Consider the following 19,907-nt stretch of genomic DNA (forward strand, 5'->3'; position numbering starts at 1 on the left):
CTAGGGTAAGATTGGCATATGCAGAATGGGTGTCATCACTAGGGGGATCAAACTCTGTAGCATTGGCTAACTCATGCTGTATTTGAGGCAAATCTGAATTGGAAGTTACAAATGATACTTGAGGATTTCTCAATACCTGTCGTGTACGTAGGGAATAACGACATTCAGGTTGATCATCTGACTGAGTATCAGAGGAAGAGAGTACAGGATCAGGAGGATTGTCAGAGTCTGTCACATTAGTCTGGGTTGGAACATCATTATCGTCACATACTAACTTCATATGATCCAAATGCGATTCTTTATACTGACCAGTACTAATCTCTCTAACCTTATACTTATTACCAGTGATATGTTCAACTACGCGATAAGGCCCAGCAAACTTTTGATCAAGCTTTGGCATTGCAGACGTTTTGTTAAAATTAGTCAGCATAACTCTCGAACCTACTTTGATTTTGGATGGCTTTACTCGAGTATTTGCGACTCTTGTAAATTCAGCTGTTGATTTATGAAGTGTTTCACGGATTCTTCTAAAAACACTTTGAGCTAAGCTGGTACGAGTTGCTACGAAATCATCAGGGTTGTAATTTGGTTTCGGATTAGAATATAACAACTCATAAGGCAAACGTTTATCTACACCATACAATGCATAATGTGGAGTGTCACCTATAGAAACATTATAAGCAGAATTTATAGCACACTGCACATCAGGTATAACTTCATCCCAAGTTTCACTATTGGGATTGATAGTGGCTCTCAATACATCAAGTACTTTCTTATTGGTTCGTTCCGCTAACCCATTGCTGGCAGGATGATGAGGAACAATGGTGGACTTAGTGATCTTGTACAAGGTACACAAATTTTCAAGAATTTCATTACAGAATTCACCTCCGTTATCTGTTACTAGGGACTTAGGAGTGGTATGCCTGCAGATAATGCGTTCTTTAAACGCTTTGGCTACTGTCTCGGCAGTCTTATCTGCAATAGGAACTAACTCACAATATCTGGTGAAATGGTCTACCATAACACACAGATGTTTGTTACCTTGGAGGGAACATCGGAAATTAGTTAACAAATCTAGCGCAACTCTTTCCCAAGGTTCGCTAGTAGTTGGATACACTTGGATTGGATTAGGACCATTAGCATTGCCTTTATGTTGCATGCAGACACTACATTTCTTAACATACTCAGAAATATCAGTTGCCATACGAGGCCAAAAGTATTTCAATCTGGCTTGTTTTACTGAACGATCCATACCAGGGTGTGCAACACCTGGTACATCGTGAACTAGCTGTAAGGCTACATTCACTAGTGACTGTGGAATTACTAACTGGTATACTCTTCTGCTAGGAGTACCCAACTCGGCTGTTCGATACAGTAATTCTTGGTTCATGAGAAAGTCACTGATGGGAGCTGGTGGCTTCACAGTCAGAATAAGATCTTCCTGGAGCAGGAATCGAATCACAGAACACAAGGGATCGGTTCTTTCTTACTGGAGGAATGAACAAACTCGGTGGAGTGGATGACTCCCCCCCGGTTGAAAAATTAACGCTATAACACGCAATATGAGCAAGGGAAAACGAATCTACTATCTCAAACTACAAGCACAGGAGAAAAGAAATGAACACGGTGAACAATGCTGATATTCTGAGTCGCACACAGTGACACGAGGTATCAGCAATAAAGAAACTACACTTACAAACTTTAACAACGTGGAAGTTACTCGAGAAATAACTTCTTACAATGCACTGATTACTGTCAACTAGGATGGGATCACAATCTGAAACACAAGGGACAACAAACACTCAAGTGAGCACACTAGCCACAGAAACGTCTTTCTGCACGGCTTGTGGCATCAGCAAGAGATGGCATAACTCGTTGCAAGTAAAGTTCTTCTCAAAGCGTCCCCTGGGAAGGAACGAATACTTGAACAAGTCGCCATCGCAAGGATAGTCGCACTATCCTGCGTGCATGATATTGTGGCTGGAGTCCAGACAGGAGTGACAGTATTACTAGTGCCTGACCGCTCGGCTACGTTAATAAGTAATTCACGGATCTATAGGAACTTAATCTGAACTTCACATTTCGCAGCACTTTAACAAATCTCAGATACAAGCTGTGAGAACAAACACATTGCTCAAAGGCTAGGTATTGTCTTTCAGTCAGTAAGGGAATGTTGGTACTGTGGACTGAATCATATTGACTTTGACTGGCATGATACACTAAGTGAACATTCAAAAGTGACTGGGACATGATCTCAGGGAACTTACTCAAGGACATAAGGCAAAAATAATGAACAATAAAAATGATATAAAATTCTAGAATTGAAATGAAAGGATATACAACTAATTCTGCAGAATAATTTCTAAATACACTGCAAGAAGAAAGAAAACTCAATTTAAAGGACTATTGACCAAGGAAAAAAAATTTACATTGAAATATACAAGTAAAAATATTACTGGAGACTGAATTAAATTCAAAATGAGCTGTCTTTACTCTTGCTAATAAAGAAATTAATTAATTAAATTTTTAAATCAATGTGAAAGTGTAAAATAAAATTATTAAATTGTGAACTGGGAAATTTTAAATATTTTCTAAGAATGCATAGACAAAATTAAAATATAATTCATAAGATATCAATAAAAGAAAATAATTCACTGCAGAACAGTTCAACAAAATAATTCACTTCAGAACAAGTGCAACAAAATAAGGTGTAGAAACAATCACTGCAGTAATAAAGTGTCACTGGGAAAACTCAGGTAAAATAATGAATTAAATTATGAAGATCAAAAAAATAAACTGATTGAACACTTTAACTCTTAATTGTAAATTAGACAAAACAATTTACTCAAACAGAGTAAGAAAACACTTTACGTTAAAAGTAATTGAAATTGCATCAAGAGTGAATTTGTTCAAGAATATAAAAATATAAAATAAAACACAGGAACAAAACAGGGAATATAACACTTACAGTGACGGAGCACACTTCATTAAAAAAAAATATTCTTACAACAAAATCCTGCTGTGACTGATACGACAAAAATTTGCTGGCAAAAATAATGGTACACAGTCTGCGAAAAAATTAGAGAAATGAGACACTGTTGGCATACGAAAAAAATGACACACATAGAAATAAATGGAAAATGTGGTATACTGGGGTGAATATCACTGCATGAAATACAATGATATACTGAGAATACAACGCTGAAAGAATACAATAAAAAAAAAATGAATCGCTTCACACAGAGTGACTGACTGGTACACTACACAATAATACTTACTACAGACGAGTAGCAAAATGAAAAACACAGAATAAAATAATATAAGATAAGTGAAAACACTGAAAAATATTGGAAAAATACTGAGTTAAAGAAATACTGCGTTTACACTGAAAAACACAAGGTTTAGAGTACACAAGCAAATTTACTATAAATGTCGCACACACGCAAATGTCTTTAAATGCAAGAAAAATTGTTTCAAGAAAATTATCACTGAAGTCGGGAGTAGAAGACGGACGGTGAGTACTGGTGGTGGGGCGAAGATATTGTCCTGTGGGCGGGCGGTGCTTCCTCTTCCACTCGCACTGTTGTCGTGAAGAATGTGCTTTCTAGGCGAACTCACATAACTGGCTTTATCTCGTTGGCACCAGCTACAATCTCTTGACCAATTATGTGAGCCAAAACAGTACTAGGACCCGGTACAAGGGTGCAACCAAACACAGGTAGATGAGTGGATGGCTGGTGGTGGTGGTTGTGGGGTGGTTGCTTCTGCCGCGCACCCCGGGTGGTGTGAGAGAATGGTGGGGGGGGACGCTGGGGGTCTGCCGCGCACCCCACTCACCCACGAAGGTGGCTTGAAAAAACCCACTCTATGCCACAGGAATGGTAAAAACCACTCTTAGCATCCAACAGGGAGCACAAAGCGATATAAACAATACCTCAGAGGAGCTTGGCTTACTTCTTACTGCGTGGCTTACTTCTCTCTCTCAGCTGGGTTAGAAGCTGGGTTGGCTGACTGGCTTACCCCACGAGAATGGATGACTGGAAGACGGGTAACGATGCACAAAGCACGGAGGAGCAGATTGGATGACAGGAGACAGGCTGGATGATAGGCTGACTGGCGTTCACTTCCACAGTCTGGCTTACTGACTGGCTTAATTGCAAAATCCGGGTCAACCCCTCGGAGATTGAAGCAATTAGCACACGAACTAAGCCAGGAAGCTTGAAACGGCTGCAACAGGCTTGCAGGCAGTAGGTTTGAGGGGAGTAGGCTGCTGCTGGCTGGTGGTGCGCGAGGGTAGAGCTGGTGGCTGGAGACTCACCTTTGACCCTGCCGGCTACTCACAACAGTCTTCAAACGCCTTGAATTACCCTTAAAAACGTAAATCCACGCTCCACACCGCTGCACACCATTTATCATGTGGGAGTTCGATACGTGGATTAGGGTAGAAATACTCACGTAGGCTGTTATACGTATAATTACTGTTATGTGGAGAGTGCCCGCAGCCGTTACCTTGCCTCCTTGCTTCCACTCGTAACACTGCCTAGCCGGCTGGCCAGTACCCCGTAGTGGGTCTTTTGAATTAGTGTCAGCTCAGCACAATATGAAAGACCGTGACTCAAGACGGTTGGTCGTTGAGTCAACGGACAGGTTACTGGTAACTGGTTACTACTACTGAGACTGGTAACTGGTTACTACTACTGAGAGAATCTGGTTTATACAATCCTCAACTTATAATCAGACTGCAATCAATGCTATTTTTTTTATAAAGCTCGAGTCTATTACATTTCATTTAACCACTACTTTATATGTTAACACTGTCTCAGTTTCTAACAAGTTTTAACATTCAGTTAAAACTGAAAGAGTTGTCAAATAAGTGCAGGAGTACTGATGCTACCCAGGTAATTCCAGAGTTTTAGAATATGTGTGAGAGAGAGAGAGAAATTGACACACACACACACACACACACACACACACACACACACACACACACACACACACACACACACACACACACTCAAGGCAGTAACGCCAACATGAATATAATGTATCAACATTACAAACGCCAGCGTCTCATTCATCACGTTTCTTCCCTGCTGAAAGTGGCCAGAATATATCATTCTTAATTACAGGATGATTTATCATGACGCTTTGTATCTGAAGATCCACTAGACTGTTAGTGAGAGGAAGATGACTTCAGAGCATGATAATATAGAAAGGAGGAACACCGTAATTATATTTGGGTAAAATTGTACTAGTATTTTCGACTGCCTCAGCATACTTCCCATTGTTTATTATTTTGCTCTTTTATTACTTCTATTATTAGTGACTATAATAATACGATGATTATTATAATTATTATTATTGGTCCCACAGTTTTGTTCGAGTTACTGTTGACCAAGTAATTATGAGGCGACGAGTGTATATTGTGTCTTGCAATGGGACTTTGGTTGGGTAGTTATCATGGTTGTATGGAGCCCTGGCTACTCTGGACTTGCCCGGCAACGCATCTGTCTCGCTGGAACCAAGAAGTTTAAATAAATGGCTTGACTTCAAGGCTTCATAGATTTACGGCAGTCTGTGTGTATGTGTGTGTGTGTGTCGTGTATATGTATAAGAGGTGTGTGTGTTTGTGTATGTGTGTGTCTGTCTGTGTCATGAATATATGCATGGTTCAGATAACCGTATATTCCTAAGAAGATATATGTAAGCACCTGAAAACCCTCAGGTATTTCTCTTTAATTTTTCATTGTGGAACTTTTTAATGCCTGTTGTGACGTATTTTACTGTTTTTTTTTTCATATATACACTCAGTTGCCACCTGCTCGTTGGTATAGATAGCTAATCAACTAGTCAGGTGGCAGCACCTTAGTGCCTAAAAGCATGCAGACATGGTTAGGAGGTTCACTTGTTGTTCAGACTGAATAGGGAGGAAATGTGATCTAAGTAACTTTGACCGTGGAATGATTGTGCCAGACGGGCTGGTCTGAGTATGTCAGAAACTGCTGATCTCCTGGAATTTTCTGTGATAAGATTCAAGAGTTTATAGAGTGTTATGGAAAACACAAAACATCCAGAGAGCGGCAGTTCTGTGATTGAAAAAGCCTTGTTAATGAGAGAGGTCAGAGGAGAATGGCCAGACTGGTTCAAGCTGACAGGAAGGCGCAAGTTACTCAGATAACCATGTGTTACAACAGTGGCATGCAGAAGAGCATCTCTGAACTCACAACACGTCGAACCTTGAAGTGGACGGGCTAGCTCAGTTAACCACACCGGATTCCGTTCCTATCAGTTAAGAACAGGAATCTGAGGCTACAGTGATCACAAGCTCATCAGAACTGGAGAGCTGGTCTGACAAATCGAGATTCCTGCTGCGACATGCAGGTAGTGGGGTCAGGATATGATGTAAACCTTTGGAATGTTGTCGAACTGGAGATTCGCAGTATATATGTGCAGATTGTTTATAAAAGAATTATGCAATATACCAGTGTGCAATTACACTAATCTTTAAGACACACTACACCACAGTGTACGGTTACCCTGACCTATATGGAATTACAAGGTTAGAATAAAAGCTATGTTTATCTAACACTCTCAGTCACAAAGGTGGGTTTTCTTATATTTCGGCGCGAATGATAATTATCCTATTATGCTCCATCATATCAGATAGATTCCCTATCATACTCCCACACGCAGCACATATTTTTTTATATTATACGCCATCACATAGGATGGTTTTCCATCCATATTCCATCACGCAGCACAAATTTTCTATCATATTTCACAATACAGTAAGGTTTCCCTGTCATATTCCGTCTCATAGTATGGTTTTTCTGTCATATTCCGTCTCATAGTATGGTTTTTCTGTCATACTCCATCCCGGTGTATTCAAAAGTGACGTGTGTTTTCGCACGCATTAATGCTTGCTGATTTCTGTCCCACTTTACCATAGACAAAAATTTAGTATTTATTATCTAAGGTTAAGGAAGTTTAAAAGACGTTTCGGTCAGTCCTGAACTCTTAATTGTGAAGGAGAGAGAATAAGGAAGAGGCAGCCGATGTCAGGTCAGGTCACGTGTGTTCTGAAAGTTGTGGCATTTGACAATGTACCGCAAAAGGCAAGCATCAACAGACACAAAACCAAGACGAACATTCATGTTAGGAATGTTGTGTGGTTAAAAGCCGATCCAACGGAAAGGTGACAGTGTAATGTATATAACAAATGGTTATAAATATGACCATAATTTTTGAAGGGGTGGACCGGTAAACCAGCGGAGGGGCTCGGTCAGATGACCGAAAGCTCCAACGGCTGGTCATCATCTGACTAAGACTCGCGTCAGGATACACTTGTCCTGTTTCCTGACGAACCTAACCTAACCTAAGTGAATATATCCTCACTGTTTCTAAGAAGACTCAATGTCTGTAGCCTGGAATTATTTGGATGTTGAAATGACTAAGAACATTGAAATTGCTTCATATTTTAAGCCTTTTGTAGATCTGACTGGTTAAAGACCACGAATGAGCTTTGTTTGACCCCTGAGAGTAAGCAAGCATCCTCATGCGAAGCTCACGCCACGTTTTTGTGAGATATATCAAACTTTCTGACGTGTATTTAATACATTATCCTAGATGATCAACTGGACTATGTGACATCAAGATTCTTCCGGGACAGGCCAGACTTTTTCAACAACTGTTGCGCATCTTACACCAATATTTTCAAGAGATACATGTCGATCTGTATGGAGCTTCATCAAGTCACTGAAGCGTAGTCCCAATAAAAGCTTCTCTTGCAACATGCATGCTTCTTGAACTAGCAGTGAAAGCTTCTCTTGCAACATGCATGCTTCTTAAACTAGCAGTGAAAGCTTCTCTTGCAACATGCATGCTTCTTGAACTAGCAGTAAAAGCTTCTCTTGCAACATGCATGCTTCTTGAACTAGCAGTGAAAGCTTCTCTTGCAACATGCATGCTTCTTGAACTAGCAGTAAAAGCTTCTGTTGCAACATGCATGCATCTTGAACTAGCAGTGAAAGCTTCTCTTGCAACATGCATGCATCTTGAACTAGCAGTGAAAGCTTCTCTTGCAACATGCATGCTTCTTGAACTAGCAGTAAAAGCTTCTGTTGCAACATGCATGCATCTTGAACTAGCAGTGAAAGCTTCTCTTGCAACATGCATGCATCTTGAACTAGCAGTGAAAGCTTCTCTTGCAACATGCATGCTTCTTGAACTAGCAGTGAAAGCTTCTCTTGCAACATGCATGCTTCTTGAACTAGCAGTAAAAGCTTCTCTTGCAACATGCATGCTTCTTGAACTAGCAGTAAAAGCTTCTGTTGCAACATGCATGCTTCTTGAACCAGCAGTAAAAGCTTCTGTTGCAACATGCATGCTTCATGAACCAGCAGTGAAAGCTTCTGTTGCAACATGCATGCTTCTTGAACCAGCAGTGAAAGCTTCTGTTGCAACATGCATGCTTCATGAACCAGCAGTGAAAGCTTCTGTTGCAACATGCATGCTTCTTGAACCAGCAGTGAAAGCTTCTGTTGCAACATGCATGTTTCTTGAACCAGCAGTGAAAGCTTCTGTTGCAACATGCATGCTTCCTTAACTAGTACCGGCAGTACGCCAACTGACTCAAACTTATGCAAAAGATCGTAAGATATACGGAAGACTGCTAGCTCAACATCCATTGCAATCCACGGTACAGACTCCTACTCCCACACGCAGAATACAGTGGGGGTATGCTATAACGAACGGTTTATATAACGAATATTTACATAACGAATGGTAACTCTCCTCTGCCTCCTGTCATTCTCAATAACACTAAGGTAGGACAAAGTACAGTGTTTTTTATTATTTTTGTACTAATTAATTTTTTATTGCAATTATTAATGACATTCTTTATTCCAAGAGTTTAAATGCAAATTTACACTTTTTTCTACAATTTTATATTACGCTTGTCATTGTTAATTGGTTGTATTTGGGGGGTCAGGAACGAATTACCCTTGTAACGAACGAACGCTATAACGAACGAGGCTCTAGAACCCATTAAATTCGTTATAGCATACCCCACTGCATTTACAAAAAAAAAAAAAAACTAAATGAGCACATATAACATGTGAAACACAAACATGAAAAAAAAAACTTGGTAATATGCATCGCAAGTTAGCGACTCATGCGGAATATTGTTTCAAGAGTAAATATTGCCAAAAGGATTGAGTTTTGGCAGCTGATTATCTGAAAGCAATAAAGGTAACAGCTAAGTCTACATAACTGCCAGAAGCGGCGATTAATACCTGATTTACTTAAAGGTGTTTAAGGCTCTACGGTAAAACAATTTTCTTTTCCTGCTCGGGTACCTCCAGGTGTGGGAGGTTAACACTTATGTTGCCAGCATACCTGTAATGTTGCCAGCACAGCTGTAATGTTGCCAACACAGTTGTAATGTTGCCAGCATACCTGTAATGTTGCCAGCACAGCTGTAATGTTGCCAGCACAGCTGTAATGTTGCCAACACAGCTGTAATGTTGCCAACATACCTGTAATGTTGCCATCATACCTGTAATGTTGCCATCATACCTGTAATGTTGCCAACATACCTGTAATGTTGTAAGCACAGCTGTAATGTTGCCAGTACAGCTGTAATGTTGCCAGCACAGCTGTAATGTTGCCAGTACAGCTGTAATGTTGCCAGTACAGCTGTAATGTTGCCAGCACAGCTGTAATGTTGCCAGTACAGCTGTAATGTTGCCAACACAGTTGTAATGTTGCCAGCATACCTGTAATGTTGCCAGCATATCTGTAATGTTGCCAGCACAGCTGTAATGTTGCCAGTACAGCTGTAATGTTGCCAGCACAGCTGTAATGTTGCCAGTACAGCTGTAATGTTGCCAACACAGTTGTAATGTTGCCAGCATACCTGTAATGTTGCCAGCACAGCTGTAATGTTGCCAACACAGTTGTAATGTTGCCAGCACACCTGTAATGTTGCCAACATACACGTAGTGTTGCCAACATACACGTAGTGTTGCCAACATACACGTAGTGTTGCCAACATACACGTAGTGTTGCCAGCATACACGAAGTGTTGCCAGCAAACACGTAATGTTGCCAGCAAACACGTAATGTTGCCAGCAAACACAGTGTTGCCAGGAGCCAGAAATAATCTTAGCAAACCTGTAATGCCGCGATTCATCACTAATTTTGTTAGATTAGTATTTGTACTACTGCTGGCATCGTCTCCTAAGAATCGTAACAATACAGTTGCAGTTTTTTTCCTAGCAAACCTTTAATGTTGGAGGTGGACCAATGATACTCCTAGCAACGACTCGTGAAATTCCTAATAACACAATAGTAAACAACTCACGAAACGGGCAAAGTTCGAACCCCATGGTAAATCGGTCCTCAGACTAGTAGGCTAGTAGTGCTCTAGCCAATGGACCACGCACGCCTATCATTCTACTCCCCCCGTGGTTGTTTTGCATCCTGCATCATTTGGTTTGCAGTATGTATATATATATATATATATATATATATATATATATATATATATATATATATATATATATCTGAGAAATACACCTCTCGTTGGATAAGTATATATATTCTGTGAGATACACACCTTCTCCATGAATATATAATATACACATCTCAGGCATCGACTCTCTTTCTCTCACTCTCTGCCGGTGCTGGAATGAGAGGTCGAATGTTTGAGCGAGGGGAAAAAATATCGCAAAGTTACTCTCAGTCCCTACACTAAATAATGTCGAAGTTCGACCATTGTAATTACTCTTCTCTTGCCAACAAAGTTTGATCTGTAGACTAAAATACTCAGGCTCTCGGGAACTCTGAACGCCGTAACCAGCTTCAAGTCTGGAAGCAGAGTCGGAAAAAAAGGTCAGGAATAGAAAATGGGAATGCCGCTGTTGTTAGCAGATGATGCTGTTTCGGAAGGCAGCACAATTTTAATCTTAAATTAATCTGTAACGATGTGCAAGATGGGTTGAGGTAAAAATGTAATGCCTCGCGGAGGTAAGTTAAGGAGGCAGTGTTGGCTGAGAGGGATGAATCAGACAAATGAGCCTCGGCTGGAGGGTGAAGAGGAGGGAGAGAAGAGGATGGATAGGAGAATAGGCTAGAGAGGGAATTTTCAGAAAAGACTGAAAAGAAGGTTTACAGAAGACGCTGTAAAGAAAGTATGGAGAAGAGAATGAGAAGAGAGTTTACAAAAGGGGACGCAGAGGAGCTTCACTTAAGAGAAAGTAGAGGGAACATACAGAAGGGATTGATAAGAGGGTTTACAAAAAAAAGAGAGAGAGAGAGATGGAGAGGCGATTTACAGAAAACAATTAAGACTTACAAGAATTCGAAACACGAGAATTACTTAGAAGCGCTTTTGAAGGAACAAAAGGTGAGTTATTATCATTATTATTATTATAGTTATTATTATTATTATTATTGCCCCACTTCATATAGGTGACAACAAAGGGATTGTGAAAACTAGAAACAAGTAGCGCTAACTTACGTGAGTTTGAGGGAAGCGGAGTAGAGGGTGACAGGTGTGCGGACTGAAGGAAGTCAGAGGGTGACAAGTGTATTAACTGAAGGGTGCAAGGGACGACAGGCGTATGGAAAGAAGGGCGCAAGAGGGTAACAAGTAATCTGTCTTTCCCCTGGCTTATAACTGAGGCACTCCAGCATATTAATTTGGTGTGACGAAATGATTCAGCTTTGGTTAGCTTTTGTATATATATATATATATTTTTATATATATATGTATATATATATGTATATATATATGTATATATATATGTATATATATATGTATATATATATGTATATATATATGTATATATATATATATATGTATATATATATATATGTATATATATATGTATATATATATATATATGTATATATATATGTATATATATATATATGTATATATATATGTATATATATATATATATATATATATATATATGTATATATATATATATATGTATATATATATGTATATATATATATGTATATATATATATATATATGTATATATATATATATTATATATATATATATGTCTATATATATATATATATATATTTATATATATATCTATATATATATATATATATATATATATATATGTATATATATATATATGTATATATATATATATGTATATATATATATATATATGTATATATATATATATGTATATATATATATATATATGTATATATATATATATGTATATATATATATATATGTATATATATATATATGTATATATATATATATATGTATATATATATATATATGTATATATATATATATGTATATATATATATATATGTATATATATATATATATGTATATATATATATATATATATATATATATATATATATATATATATATATATATATATATATATATATATATATATATATATATATGTATATATATATATATATATGTATATATATATATATATGTATATATATATATATATGTATATATATATATATGTATATATATATATATGTATATATATATATGTATATATATATATATGTATATATATATATGTATATATATATATGTATATATATATATATGTATATATATATATGTGTATATATATATATGTGTATATATATATATATGTATATATATATATATGTATATATATATATGTATATATATATATATATATGTATATATATATATATGTATATATATATATTTATATATATATATGTATATATATATATTATATGTATATATATATATTATATTTATATATATATTATATTTATATATATATTATATGTATATATATATATATATATATATATATATATATATATATATATATATATATATATATATATAATATGTATATATATATATTATATGTATATATATATATATTATATGTATATATATATATTATATTTATATATATATTATATGTATATATATATATATATATATATATATATAATACACACGCACACGTTAGGGAAAGGAGAAATTGCCTGTCACTCTCTTGAACTCGTCCTTTCGTACTGAAACACAAAAGAAAACTCTTGTAAGAGAAATGGGGAACATCGAGCACAAGCTGCTGGCATCACAGTCCAGGAGAGAGAGAGAGAGAGATAGAGAGAACAAAGAGTCTAATGATATTAAAAATCTCAGATTCCTTTGGTCTTGTGCAAAATCCAGGGCGAAGACAACATCTGGTATAATGCCTTTAGTTAAAGGAGAGGGAACTCACTAATGATGATAGGTAAATGAGAGAAGTCATAATACGACTGTGTTCAGCGGCCGCTTGTCAGGCTACAGATCGATGAATCTATCAAGTTTTTCATGACTGAGACTCCAAACACGGTCGACGTCTCCACTGTTTCTGATGTTGACGTTTCCCCAGTTGAATTTGCAGAAGCCATCGATAGCATTTCCATGTATTCTGCTCCAGCCCGACTCGTGGAACTCAACAGTATTTGCAAGAAACCACTACCTCGGTACTTCAGTATTCTGTGGAGACGAGGCCTTGACTCTGGTGTCATCGCAGTAATTAAAACAATTATTATTGTTATTGCCCCACTTCATATAGGTGACAACAAAGGGATTGTGAAAACTAAAGACCAGTAGCGCTACCTTCACTCATCAAAATATTTGAACGAGTCCTTAGAAGCATCGTTGTCAATCACTTAGAATTGCTACAATTGCACAATCCAGGGTAAGATGTTCCTTCCTTTCAGAACTGCTCTATTATTACCAAGTAGTCCTGGATGCACTTCCTGTATGCATTCATTCAAGCAGCTGAATTACCAGGAATGTTTGAAGTCCCTTTCAAATGTATTCTTTGAAAGGTAGGCGAGAAAGGTACATTTTAGTTTACACTTGTAAAATCCTGGAGGGTCTGGTCCCAAATCTGAACGCTGAAATCACTCCTTGCATAAGCATAATAGACAGTAAACCTTTGACTGTTTTCAATAGGCAACTTTACAAGTTTTTCAAATTTCCAAATCTGCAGGGTTGTCTTTGGTATGCTGAACTGTGTGCGGCCTGCAGTAACAGCCTAGTCGATCAGACCTTTACCCACCAAGAAGCCTGGTCTAGGGTCCACGCACCTATCCACATCTTTCACCCATACAGCTATTATTCTATCGTACCCTTCTTCCATGCATCTATCATCCCTCTTCCCATCCCTCATTACTCACCTGAAGAGCCACCCCCTCTAGTTAAAAAACCCCCACTTTTCCCATCTTCTTTTCCCTTCCCCCCCCCAAATCTTTTTTGTATTTAAATTCTGAAAACCCTCCTCCTTTTGTTTTCTGAAATTTCCCCCTTCCCTTTCATTTTGCTCACTTCTAGAAAATGTCAACTTGGTTCCTCATTTCTTGAAACTCTTCCCCATTTCATTGGAAACTTCTCTTCATTTTTTTTTCAGTGAAAATCCTCTCTATTATTAGTGAAAGTACTTCAGATCTATTTCTTTGAAAACCCTCTCCATCCTCTTTAATAAACTCCTTTTTTCATTCTCTCTTGTTAACTCTCTGCCCCCTCCCACCACCTTCTGTAATCTCCCACCACCTTCTGTAATCTCCCACCGCCTTCTGTAACCTCCCACCACCTTCTGTAACCTCCCACCACCTTCTGTAACCTCCCACCACCTTCTGTAATCTCCCTTCCACCACCTTCTGTAACCTCCCACCACCTTTGTAACCTCCCCCACCTTCTGTAACCTCCCTTCCACCACCTTCTGCAACCTCCCCGCAGGAAATTCTCAGGTAGCAGCCGAGTTAGTCAGTTTAATACCAGAAAAACATTCCATCCTTACCCCGGTTACATCTTTACCTGTGTGTGCATATTTCACCTAGGAATGTTTTTCTCCGGCATAAAGTTATTTTGCTTATCATTTGCGTGTGTGTGTGTGTGTGTGTGTGTGTGTGTGTGTGTGTGTGTGTGTGTGTGTGTGTGTGTGTGTGTGTGTGTGTGTGTGCGCGCGCGTGTGTGTGTATGTGTTTGTGTATATGTGTGTGCAACCACTTTGGTCCAGAATTTGTTTACGTGCGAAAAGGAGTTATTTTGATTATCATTCTTGTGCGTGTGTGATCATTTTGGCCCAGACATTGTTTACTTGACGAAATGGAGAGTTGATCGTATGCAGTGAATGAGAATCGGGTCCTCTTTTGTATTCATTTATTTTCCACTTCTTCCTTCCCTCGTTTTTCCCCTTTTTTTCATTAGTGGCTTTGAGACATGGTTTCAACATGCATTTCCTGCCCTGCCTGTGCTCCCTGCGTTCTGATATTATATATGGAGCGTTATTTTATATAAATATTTTTTACAGTACTCCGTAACATAGTTACCCTTCATCTACTCCCTTCTCTTCCTTTCCTCCCTTACCTTCCTGTCTGTTCTTCCTCTCCTCCCTGCTCTTGCGCTCTTCCCTTCTCTTCCTCTCCTCCCTGACTTCCCTCATCTTTCGTCTCTTCCCTGCCTTCCATTTTATTCATAGCCTCCCTCTCCCCGTCTCGCCTCTCCCTACCTTCTCTCAACTCCCTGACCTTCCTCTCTTCCCTGTCCTCGCTACAACCCCCCCCTCGCCCCCCTCGCCAACCCCTCGCCGACCCCCTCACCACTAATATCACAATTTCCACCAGTTTTGGGTGGTGATGAGCTTCCCCGCTGGAGCAGAAAAACGACAAACGACGCTATCACCCTATCTAAAGTGTGGCGAGGGTTGATGGGCGGGGCGGGGCGGGGCAGTGCGTGGCGGGGCGGGGCGGGGCGGGGCGGGGCGGGGCGGGGGCAGGGAAGAGTGAGCCAACTACCACTATCACAGCTACCAGAAATATTACTACCACTCCTTCGACAAGCCCTACCTGACATTCACTACCACCACCACCACCACCACCACCACTATCACAATTATAACCACCACAATTATTAATTATAGCCACTGCAGGAACCACCACTACCATTAGCATTATTAAAACACCTAATGTGATCACAACTACCACTACTACCACTATTATTACCATCACAACCACCACTACCACAATTGCAACTCTTCTTACCACCATCTCTGGACCAGCTTCTTCAAGATTTCCTTAAACATCTCCCCAGATGTTACCAACCACCTTCAGTTTGCTACGCTTATAAACTTTTTTACGCATTTGGTCTTTGATCAGAGACCGTGATTACAGAACGGAGGATCGAGCTTCAATCATTGTTTTGACCTTACTGAAATTTATTTATTTTCATTTATTCATATATATAAACACACAAGCAAATTGTATGTTCTGTATGTATATAGGCTCAGGATGTATAGATATAGTGCAGGGATTGAATTTTTATTTACAGGCTGTGGAATGACTACCACGGGTCAGGAGATTTAAACTGCATCTCACTCGCTTGTGTGTCAGTAAACCTGCCGAGTTTCTCTCTCTCTCTCTCTCTCTCTCTCTCTCTCTCTCTCTCTCTCTCTCTCTCTCTCTCTCTCTCTCTCTCTCTCACACACACACACACACACACACACACATGCACATACACTCACGCCCCAAGTATAAAAAAAGGGAGGACGGCAAATTGTCTATAGACAAGTGCCTTTGACAAGTGGTAATAAAAAATACACACACACACACACACACACACACACACACACACACACACCTATACACACAACAGGCCTAGTGTCTAATCGACATGTGCCTAGGACAAAATGATAACTAACACACACACACACACACACCTTCCTCTCTGAAAAGACCATATCCCAGCTCTTCTTCTCTCTGATACCTCCCACCCAACGAATTCGTTCCCTCCCTGGCTTCTCCCCGCCCTCACACTACCCTCCCTGGCTTCTCCCCTCCCTCACACTACCCTCCCTGGCTTCTCCCCTCCCTCACACTACCCTCCCTGGCTTCTCCCCTCCCACACACTACCCTCCCTGGCTTCTCCCCTCCCTCACACTACCCTCCCTGCTTCTCCCCTCCCTCACATTACCCTCCCTGGCTTCTCCCCTCCCTCATACTACCCTCCCTGGCTTCTCCCCTCCCTGGCTTCTCCCCTCCCTCACATTACCCTCCCTGGCTTCTCCCCTCCCTCACACTACCCTCCCTGGCTTCTCCCCTCCCTCACACTACCCTCCCTGCTTCTCCCCTCCCTCACATTACCCTCCCTGGCTTCTCCCCTCCCTCACACTACCCTCCCTGGCTTCTCCCCTCCCTCACACTACCCTCCCTGGCTTCTCCCCTCCCTCACCCTACCCTCCCTGGCTTCTCCCCTCCCTCACACTACCCTCCCTGGCTTCTCCCCTCCCTCACACTACCCTCCCTAGCTTCTCCCCTCCCTCACACTACCCTCCCTGGCTTCTCCCCTCCCACACACTACCCTCCCTGGCTTCTCCCCTCCCTCACACAACCCTCCCTGCTTCTCCCCTCCCTCACATTACCCTCCCTGGCTTCTCCCCTCCCTCACACTACCCTCCCTGGCTTAACCCCTCCCTCACATTACCCTCCCTTGCTTCTCCCCTCCCTCACACTACCCTCCCTGGCTTCTCCCCTCCCTCACACTACCCTCCCTGCTTCTCCCCTCCCTCACATTACCCTCCCTGGCTTCTCGCCTCCCTCACACTACCCTCCCAGGCTTCTCGCCTCCCTCACACTACCCTCCCTGGCTTCTCGCCTCCCTCACACTACCCTCCCTGGCTTCTCCCCCTCACACTACCCTCCCTGGCTTCTCCCCTCCCTCACACTACCCTCCCTGGCTTCTCCACTCCCTCACACTACCCTCCCTGACTTCTCCCCTCCCTCACACTACCCTCCCTGGCTTCTCCCCTCCCTCACACTACCCTCCCTAGCTTCTCCCCTCCCTCACACTACCCTCCCTGGCTTCTTCCCTCCCTCACACTACCCTCCCTGGCTTCTCCCCTCCCTCACACCACCCTCCCTAGCTTCTCCCCTCCCTCACAATACCCTCCCTGGCTTCTCGCCTCCCTCACAATACCCTCCCTGGCTTCTCCCCTCCCTCACACTACCCTACCTGGCTTCTCCCCTCCCTCTCTCCAACTCTTCGACGAAAAACTTTTCCTGGACAATTCCATCAAATTAACAGCGATCGTAAGAAGGCCTCCCGGTAGTTGCTATCAGCCTTTGTGACGCAGGATTTTCTCCACCCTGTCAGCCACACGGCCAGTACGCTGGATAGAAGGTAATTACCTCCACACACGGAGGTTCGAGCTCTCAGCCATACAGCTAGTACGCTGGATAGGAGGTAATTACCTTCTAAAATGGGGGTTCAAACTACTTCCTCGATATCATACCTTTCACTGGGCTACCGCCACTCACCCCATGCTGTCATCAATGTTATCTCACCAGACCTGGAAGATAACCAATGGGCAGACGCACAAAGAGTCGTGTGTCACAGAAGATTACTTGAGGACGAAAAATGAAAGAGAAACGTTGAAGAAAATTCGAAGACGAAGAAGAAGAAGAAAGCCTGAGGAATATTAATCCTGGAAGGCTATGAGCCCAGGATAAGCCAAGCAAGCCAGGCTTACTTGGCTTATTTCCGTTGGGGTTCTCATATCCTCTTTCCTACAATGTGAAACACATCTGACTCACAGATACCAACTAATTGCTATGTAAACAGAGGCAGTAGTCATAAGGAAACTTGCCCATTCGTTAAGTAATTAGTCTGGAACTCGCTACTAAGATTCGTGAACCGATAAACACGCTCCTTCCAGTAGCACTGAATTGCTGTCTCCGTCGGCCCACAGTTACTGTGAGACAACTTAAACACAGGAGAAACAGGGAACTTAAGATGCTCAAAAATGTGTGAAATACTCGTATGGAAGTGGAGATCTTGGGTGTCCCTGAAGATAATTGGAAGTCCCTAGACTTAATCTCCAAAGATATCTTTAAGGCAGAAATTGAAGGATCTTTTACGACTCCGAAGATATCTGGAAGGCAGTAGCGCAAGATTTCGTGTGATTCCAAACATATCTGGAAGACAAAAAAAAAAAAGGTAGGAGGATCTTCGGATAAACGGCAGACAAGAGAAGTAAGATCCTGTGGATTTCTAAAGATAAGTGGCAGACAGAAGACGTAGGATAAACGGTAAGGAGGTGTCAACAGAGAAACGGGTGATGTAAAGGACTGCAGGACAATCGTAGGAGTTTATATAGAACCAGCCCATCAAAGGACGTCGATTATCCCTTCTTTTCCGTCCTTTCCTCTTTCCACCACACTAGATTATAACTGTGGAGGATCAAAAGACAAAACGGAAGAGAGCAACGGCAACAACTGTAGATTTCGAGGCTGACAAACGGAGCGAGGAGAAGGGAATAGGTGGTAGTAGAGAGAGAGGGAGAGCAGAAGTAATGGGCTCTAAGATAAATACAGAAGGAGGGAGAGAGAGAGAGAGAGGAGATAAACATGTGTGCTTGCCTTGAAGTGTTTTAAAGGGAGGGTCGGGTTTCATCTCTTGGCTCTCTTTAACCTTCAGTAGAAAGGGTATTGGATGCCTCTGGGTGCTGCCGTACCCAGTAATGAACCCACGTGTGGAGTTGAACTCCTCTCTTTCCTCTCTGTCATTATCTGACATTCATTGACTACTTTCTAAGGCCCCACTTGGTTAACCTGAATTATTTACCTTCTCTCTTTGCTCCCTCATTCTAGTCACTCATTTTAAATATGAGGTCATTTTTATACACGTCGATTCCTATGATTATCTTGGATGTCGTGATTATGTCTCCCTAGAGCAATTTGCAATTTGATCTTAGAAGAGCACAGTTATGCTCCTGATATTCCATCCTCTAAAAGCTATTTTTTTTTATGTAAGATTGTATGGTTTCCAATACACAAATACCCACACTTAGGACAATACAACTT

This window comes from Cherax quadricarinatus, chromosome 54 (genome assembly GCF_038502225.1).
Source record: "Cherax quadricarinatus isolate ZL_2023a chromosome 54, ASM3850222v1, whole genome shotgun sequence".
Lineage (NCBI taxonomy): Eukaryota > Metazoa > Arthropoda > Malacostraca > Decapoda > Parastacidae > Cherax > Cherax quadricarinatus.